This window comes from Hyperolius riggenbachi, chromosome 11 (genome assembly GCF_040937935.1).
Source record: "Hyperolius riggenbachi isolate aHypRig1 chromosome 11, aHypRig1.pri, whole genome shotgun sequence".
In the NCBI taxonomy this organism is placed as follows: Eukaryota; Metazoa; Chordata; class Amphibia; order Anura; family Hyperoliidae; genus Hyperolius; species Hyperolius riggenbachi.
Window position 1 is genome coordinate 163,268,985 of NC_090656.1, and position 8,761 is coordinate 163,277,745.

Genomic DNA, 8,761 nt, shown 5'->3' on the forward strand with positions numbered 1-8,761 from the left:
CAATACCAGTTGCCTGGCAGTCCAGCTGATCTTTGTGACTGCAATAGTGGCTGAATCACACCCTGAAACAAGCATGCAGCTAATCCAGTCTGACTTCAGTCAGAGCACCTGATCTGCATGCTTGTTCAGGGGCTGTGGCTAAAAGTATTAGAGACACAGGATCAGCAGGCGATTCAGGCAACTGGTATTATTTTAAAAGGAAAAATCCATATCCTTCTCCGTTTAGGTTCCCTTTAAGGATTTGTAGCATAAAAGCCAACTCACATTGGCTGGGATTCGAATCTGGGTCTCACTGTATGGTGGACAAGCACACTATCCACTATACCAACTGAAGCTGGCCTGAAATTGCTGGCCTGAAATTGCTGGCCTGAAATTGCTGGCCTGAAAACAAGCTGCATCACACCCTGAAACAAGCATGCAGCTTGTTTTCAGGCCAGCAATTTCAGGCCAGCATTTTCAGGCCAGCATTTTCAGGCCAGCATTTTCAGGCCAGCATTTTCAGGCCAGCATTTTCAGGCCAGCTTCAGTTGGTATAGTGGATAGTGTGCTTGTCCACCATACAGAGAGACCCAGGTTCGAATCCCAGCCAATGTGAGTTGGCTTTTATGCTACAAATCCTTAAAGGGAACCTAAACGGAGAAGGATATGGATTTTTCCTTTTAAAATAATACCAGTTGCCTGAATCGCCTGCTGATCCTGTGTCTCTAATACTTTTAGCCACAGCCCCTGAACAAGCATGCAGATCAGGTGCTCTGACTGAAGTCAGACTGGATTAGCTGCATGCTTGTTTCAGGGTGTGATTCAGCCACTATTGCAGTCACAAAGATCAGCTGGACTGCCAGGCAACTGGTATTGTTTACAGGAAACAGCCATATCACTCTCAGTTAAGGTTCCCTTTAAAGGAGAACTGTAGTGAAAGGTATATGGAGGCTACCATATTGATTTCCTTTTAAGCAATACCAGTTACCTGGCTATCCTGCAGATCCTCTGCCTCCAATACTTTTAGCCCTAGACCCTGAACAAGCATGCAGCAGATCTGGTGTTTGACATTTTTGTAAGATCTGACAAGATTAGCTGCATGCTTGTTTCTGGTGGGATTCACACGACAGTGGCTGGATAGTGTACTGGTTAAGGGTTCTGCCTTTGACATGGGAGACCAGGGTTCGAATCCTGGCTAGGTCAAGTACCTATTCAGTAAGGAGTTCAAAGCAAGACTCCCTAACACTGCAGGGTGGCCTCTTGAGTGCGTCCCTGTGGCTGCAGCTCTTGAGCGCTTTGAGTCTGACAGGAGAAAAGCGCTATACAAATGTTTGGATTATAATTATTATTATTACTGCAGCCAAATAGATCAGCAGGGCTGCCAGGCAACTGGTATAGCTTAAAAGGAAATCAATATGGCAGCCTCCATATACCTCTCACTACAGTTCTCCTTTAAGCAACCTAATGGTTCTATTGCATTGAGCATTAATGGTACATTTTACGGTAGCTTCACTTACTACTGTAGTGGTACAGTGCTTAGGGTGATGCACTGACGTGTCCACCATGCAGTGTGATCTGGGTTCGATTCCCAGCTATGGTATGATATATACTGGCTTTTAAAAAAGTATAATTCCCTGCCAGAAGACACCCTCCTCCCGGAGGGAGGAGGGAATAGGTTGAAGGGTTGGAGGGAGGAGGGAGGTGGGAGGTGGGAGGAGGGAGAGTAAAAACTCCCTAGCAGAGTGTGTAGCAGCTGTTCCATAACTAATTAGTGTAGGTAGGCAAATGGTATAAAGGACCTTGCTTGGAGGAGGGAGGGAGGGTGGGTCCTCGAGCAGTGAAGTGTATTTCACTCAATTAGGTGTGACTCCAGGCATTAGAGCTTTTGAAACATGTTTTCTATCATTTTTGCAGTGTATAGAATTTTTTAAAACTTTGAAAGTTCGCCTCCCCATTGAAGTCTATTGCGGTTCGCGAACTTTTTCGCGAACCGAACCTTTCGCGGAGGTTCGCGAACAGGGTTCGCGAACCGAAAATCGGAGGTTCGGCCCAACTCTAGTCACAACAAGTACTGAGCATGCGTGGCACGTGATATGGTTATATAACATTGTGTTGCAATAAGCGCGTAACCCTGAATTAACTGTTTCAGGAATTGCACGTTCACACGGGACTTAACCAGAACTAGTCCTGTTCATGAGAATATTGACTATAAGTCATCCAATCATAGCAAGGCTCATGCCTGAGCATCCCCAGGATGCAATAGGGAAAATGGGTGGAGCTATGAGTATAAGAAAGAGAGATTTCCCTTGCTCTGATGGGACTCTCCACTACTGACGAGTTGTGTGATGTTGTGTATGCGCTGCCTCCTGACGATCGCTGGTCCCCCGATACGGAGTGATGATGCAATATCCGGTAATGTATTGATTCTTTACTCTATTACTTATCCATGATTCACTGCTATACCTGTAAATAATGTAAATAATTGAATAAATATCCTAATACAGTGTGAAGTTGTAAGCTATGTATTTACCTAGTCTGTGTGCTAGTGTGAGTCGAGTGTGAGGCCTTAGCAACGCCAAAAACATAGCAATACATAAATGGCGACGAGGATGACTTTTGACCTCTGAAATATATTGCCTATGATTCTGTGGGTCTCTGGGTGTAATTTTGCAAAATTTGGCATTTTGCCAGTTAGTGGGGCAAGTAATCTAAATCTTTGTAAAATTGCCCCTGTATGGTATATTGACTTGATACTTGATATATATATATCTTAGGACAGATTACAGGTGTGGGAAAAGTTTGGAGTCGATAGCTCCTCCCACTTAGTTTCAAGTCAAGATATCTTTTGAACTAAGCAAAATTTATCTGTGGGAAGTTTGACCATTGGTGTCTAGAAATTGAGGGGCACCTCTGGTCAAAGCCACGCCCAGTTGGCAGTGTGCCAAAAGTAAGGCAATATGTTTAAGAAAAAGGCCAAATGCCTAAAAGAACCTGCGGAGATCCCCGGCTGGACCGAGTCTCCGTATAATATTATAGCAGTAGAATTAGCTAGCCATGGGTTGGTAGAATTGTGGGATAAGCAGTTGAAAGAATCAGAACCGGTTGATTTAGTTCAAGTACTTGAGAAACTCCCTACCAAGGTAGGTGATGCAGTTACCCCAGCTAGAATTAGCTGGGTGTTGGCCTCTGCATATCGTGGTGTGCACAAGCGATTGCAGAAGGCGTTCCAGGATCAAGAAAAGGCGGAACAGGCTCAACTTGAGGTTGAGGGACGCTGCCTGATGCTGGAATATAGTGGTTCCCCGTTAAAGCGGGTGATGTTGCTCTCTCTAGATGTAGATAAGACTCTAGGGGGGGGGTTCCCCGTTAAAGCGGGTGATGTTGTTGCTCTCTCTAGATGTAGATAAGACTCTAGGGGGGGTTCCCCGTTGAAGCGGGTGATGTTGTTGCTCTCTCTAGATGTAGATAAGACTCTAGAGGGGGGCCCTGTTAAGGCGGGGCATGATGTCGCTCCCGGGCGGCATAGTGGGATGTTGTTGACAGCTTATAGAAAGCTTCAACAAAGATTGTGTAAGTTGAAAGAATCAGAATCCCTCAATGTTGTTACTTTACCTGAGGGTATTCCTGTTGGAAAAAGGGTAGTCCTGTTAGAAAAAGGAACTAGAGTAGGATGACAGAGTGATAGTTGCACAAGTGTCATCACAGGCAGCTGCAGATAAATACCAACATGTAACAGAATCTGCAGCTGGTAAAATAAATGTGCTGGAGGAAGTAGCTGGGGAAGAGGCTCCTGTGATGACACATTTTGGATTGTTATCAGTGGAGCAGGGAGCTTCTGTAAATAAAAGGAAGCCAAACTCTGCCACTGATCATTGCACAAGAAATAGGACAATGTGCATTGAACTGGAATTGGAAGTGTTTAGCACAAATGTATTTTGTTCCATTTGAAAAGATTAGGAATAGCTGGGAACTTTCTTTAGGTTGTTACTGCTGGTTTTGTCCCTCTTAAGGAAAACCCCATATTTTTAATGATAAAATATGGATGGGAAAAAGGGGCAGAGAGTAACCTGACAGTGAATCTCAGCTTTTACTACTACGGTTTTTAATACAGTCTGTGTCTTTGTTGGTAGATTTCGGAGTATAATCTTGGAGTGCTGTGTTTAAAATTGTAAAGCAAATTCCTTAAAGTGACAGTATCTGACTGCACTGGCAGAGTTGAAATGGTAATATAATCTGGACAAGACAGGTGGGTTAACATTGTTGTTTCTAGTGAATGTTTTATATGGTGAATCCGTTATAGCGAGTCCTGATTAATCGTGTATTCATATGTCTGTTTTTTGTTTAATTGAATGCATAGAGGAATGTTTTTTTTTTTTTAAAATGCATTTGTGCACGGGCGGTGAGTGCTCCTAGGGAATGTGTGCGAGCCAGTGAGTGTTTGAGATGCTGCTCTCCTCAGCTGGGGGCGCTTGGCAAGCATTATTTTTTTTTTTTCATTCAGGAGTACATGTTGTAAAAAAAATATTGACCTTTAACTCTTACTTCATGGGACATGCATCTTGTTTGATAAAATAAATGGTTAAAGAGGTGAGAAATAGTAAAGCAACTTTCTTGTGTGCGTTGTGTGTTGTGCTGGGTTTTGCTAGAACTTCCAAATCCCTGCAAATGCTCATTTTTTTTTTTTTTTTGGTTACAGGGTTAAATGTGATTATGATGTCACGGTGACATCTGTGCCAGCAAAACTTTTCCCCTGGTTTCTAGCTATAATTGTGCAGGAGTGAAATTGTTTACCTGTTGAGCTGAAAGCTAGATTAGATGAGACTGTGTGAAAGAAATAGAACTGTGAAGTCTATTATGGCAATGTAGCATGAAAATATTGAGTTTTTTTTTTTTTTTTTTTTGCACTGCACATGTGCAGGGAGGGGCGCAGAGACACAGGGGAAAAGTTGAGGGAGGATAGGGCCAGAGGCGGCCAGCATGTGCGCAACGGTGTATGAGGGCACGCGCGTGGCGGGTGCATGTGCACAGCGGGCACATGCATGCGCAGCGAAAGGCCTAGCTTGTTTTTTTTTTAACGGGCTAAGGTCATTAGTTACTAAATGAGATTTGTTTGTCTTGCAGAGAAATGCCTGGTTTCTCTAGGGTTAAATGTTGTACTGACTAGCTGAATGGCATGAAGTGGCAGAATGTGTTGATGCTGAAGTGTGAATTGAGTTGTTTCTAATGAATTGTATGAAGTTTGCTTTGAGACCTTACTGATATAGAGTGTATTATATGTTCAAGAATACCTCTGTTAAAGATGCTAGAATGTATGCATATTGTAGTTTAAAATAATACAAACAAACTGTGAAGATGACAGATTTTTGTTTACACCAGAAACTAGCTGGTGGGGTGGTTAAAGTAGAAACGATTCCTTATTGGAAAATGCATAAGGATGCGGTAGCTCCATATAGGGGAACACCTGTGTCAGCTGGGTTGGATTTGCATGCTTTAGAAGTTGTTATCATTAACCCCTCGCAGGTTACAACCATTCCCACAGGTATAGGATGTAAAATACCTGACTAACATTATGGGCAAATAGCTACCCAATCCAGTTTTGCTCAGAAAGGAGCTATAGGGATAGGAGGAGTAATTGACTCCGACTATCAAGAATAAATTAAAGTGATCATGATTAACCTGGGAAATAGTGAGTTAATTATTGGAAAAGGAGAGAGGATGGGTTAAAGTTTTTAGGGGAGGACACTGTGTATACACAGGCCAAAGAGTTGTATAGCCCAGGTTCTCCTGAGGGCCCTTTTACACTTAATGCGTTGGTATGCATTAGTATGCATACAATTTTGTTGTTTGTTTTTTCTTGTTTTTTGTTGTTTTTTTCCCAATGGCGATGCATTGTGAATAGACTTCAATGTTTTTTCAGTGTATAGTGTGAAAGAGGCCATAGGGGGACACGGACGCTGGACTGTACATCAGTTGTTATTTTGATTACAGTTAACAGCAGCTGATTAAGTGTAAAGGGACCCTAATTCCTTTATTTGTAGAGAGGGAAGCCCATCAGTAAAGGGTGATGAATATTTTGGTTCTACTAATACAGTAAATGTTGGAGCTAAAATGTGGGTCAGAATCCCCAAGGACCGCCTCCTCCAGCAGATGTGATTGCAGTAGGCAAGGACCGAACTCTGCTGGTAATGAGGCCAGAACAGGAAAAATGTTATTTGCAAGAATAAGTCACACTTGTTTGGGTTTTTTGCAGATTGATATCCATGTCTATGGCATTGTCCTTGGAATCCTTGGTATCGTGTGGTTGGAAAGCTGTGGCGTTAATGCATGGACTTTAGGTATTCGAGTAACCGATACAGGGGATCCACGGTGACTTTCGTGTGGGGAAATAAAACCAAGGGTTGTCTACAGAGAAACTTTACCTGTAATGCTAGGCAAGCATGTGACATTCTCAATGCTACTTTCAATGGAACATGTCTCGGTGGGGCCTGCTTTGATATTTGTGGATATGATGGATGCGAAAGTGGACCCTGGGCATATAAAGAGACTACCTTCCACTTGTGCAAAGGTGGGGCAACATGCCTAAAAGACTGTGATTCATGCGCGTTTCCAGCTGCCATAAACTGTTCTAAACCACACTAAATACGGAGAGAGTGGTATGACTCTTTGTTAGGAGGATATGGGACATTGACTCTTAATAGTTTTGATATTGAAACATTAGCAAATAGATTGCATAAAGCTGGAAGTAAAAATAGATGATGATTTGCTTGACTTAATTAACGCAAGTGCCTCTGTTATGTATGAAACAGATGTTGATATAACTAGAATTGTAAACTGGACTATCTGTTCCATGCAAACCTTACAACAGCAACAACAGAAAGGGTTATTTCAAACTATGTTGTTGACTGGAAATGAGGAGGTTTGGAGGACCGTGTTCAGTTCCATGATAAGAACTGATCACTGGATAGATATCAAAGCACCTAAAGTGATGTGCAATGATACATTTTGCATGGGACAATTGACACTTTACAATGTTACTAAAAGTAGTATAATGTGTAAGAATGTTATTTTGCCATTATTAATTGGGCCAGAAGGTGATCAGCACTTCTGGGTACCTACGTTTTATGGACAGGTTATTGATGACAGCAACAGAACAGATGATTTGACTTTTTGTGATAATACTTTAAACAGTAAAATATGTAAGTTACAGTCTACTGCATATGAACCTTGTTTGTTACAGAACACTGTAAACAAATGTGGGCGGACCATAATGCCTATAACATACCGCTGGATGGTGGAAATAACACCTCAAGTGGTATGTGTAGTGACAGATCGTCAGGTGGTCCCTAAAATGAGGGTGCCTTTTGCAGGATGTATACACAATATCACTGTATTCCAATGGGAAAATGAAACTTTTATGTTGATGCCTGATATAGCGTTAACTACAAAGGTTTCCTGGCAAGGCCAAGGTTTGGAAGTTCCCAATTGGGATCTAAACCTGACTAAACTAAAGCGGATTGTTGAAAAATCTAACGGAAGTGAAAAAGTGCTATTAAAAAGTTGAATAGAAGTATAATCGTACACCAGCTCAGTACTGCCGTGATTGCAAACAAAATTGTTAAAGTGGGCTCTGCTATAGCAGATGCCACCTCTCACCATTGGTGGGATGTATTTATGGGTTATTCGCCATCAGCAGAAACAATGATGAAGTGTATAGTTCATCCTATTTTTTGATTGTAATGATTGTTATAGTTATCCTATCCAGATGGAACTGGTATGTGGCATATGGGATCTGTTGTAAGAGGGAAAAAGTTGTCATGGTTTCATATGTTAATGGTCATCACTAAGGACCGAATGTGATACAAGTCTGAAGAGTCTGTGTGAATGACTGGCTGTTAGGTAAGAAACACATTAGCAAGCTAGTCTGTAGGCAGATAGGACATATTTTGATCTTTTAGTAGTGATGCACCATTCTCCATAAGAAAACCATTGACAGAAGAACAAAAGGTTACTGCAAGTTATAAAAACATACGGCTGTGCGCTGTGTTCACGCGGTTATCACGAGGGATGAATCATACTTCCACGTTGTGGATAGGCTGAAGGACGAACCCACCCAGTCACAACAAGTACTGAGCATGCGTGGCACGTGATATGGTTATATAACATTGTGTTGCAATAAGCGCGTAACCCTGAATTAACTGTTTCAGGAATTGCACGTTCACACGGGACTTAACCAGAACTAGTCCTGTTCATGAGAATATTGACTATAAGTCATCCAATCATAGCAAGGCTCATGCCTGAGCATCCCCAGGATGCAATAGGGAAAATGGGTGGAGCTATGAGTATAAGAAAGAGAGATTTCCCTTGCTCTGATGGGACTCTCCACTACTGACGAGTTGTGTGATGTTGTGTATGCGCTGCCTCCTGACGATCGCTGGTCCCCCGATACGGAGTGATGATGCAATATCCGGTAATGTATTGATTCTTTACTCTATTACTTATCCATGATTCACTGCTATACCTGTAAATAATGTAAATAATTGAATAAATATCCTAATACAGTGTGAAGTTGTAAGCTATGTATTTACCTAGTCTGTGTGCTAGTGTGAGTCGAGTGTGAGGCCTTAGCAACGCCAAAAACATAGCAATACACCCCCCACCTCTTGCATATCTCCAGTCCCCGCCCGCGTCCCTTCCCTCCCCGCTGATTGGAGGGAAGGGACGCGGGCGGGGACCGGAGCTATTCTGGAGGCGGGGGGAGCGCTGAGACTGACAATACAGAGGT

General features: G+C 42.5%; 1 long non-coding RNA gene across 1 annotated transcript; it reads left to right on the plus strand.

Annotated features, from left to right (window-relative positions):
- The first annotated feature begins 2,508 nt into the window (after nt 1-2,508).
- On the plus strand, nt 2,509-8,544 carry LOC137537703 (uncharacterized). Its single transcript, XR_011024660.1, has 2 exons — nt 2,509-4,225; nt 6,230-8,544. It is a non-coding gene; the product is annotated as an uncharacterized lncRNA (long non-coding RNA).
- Nucleotides 8,545-8,761: the final 217 nt, after the last annotated feature.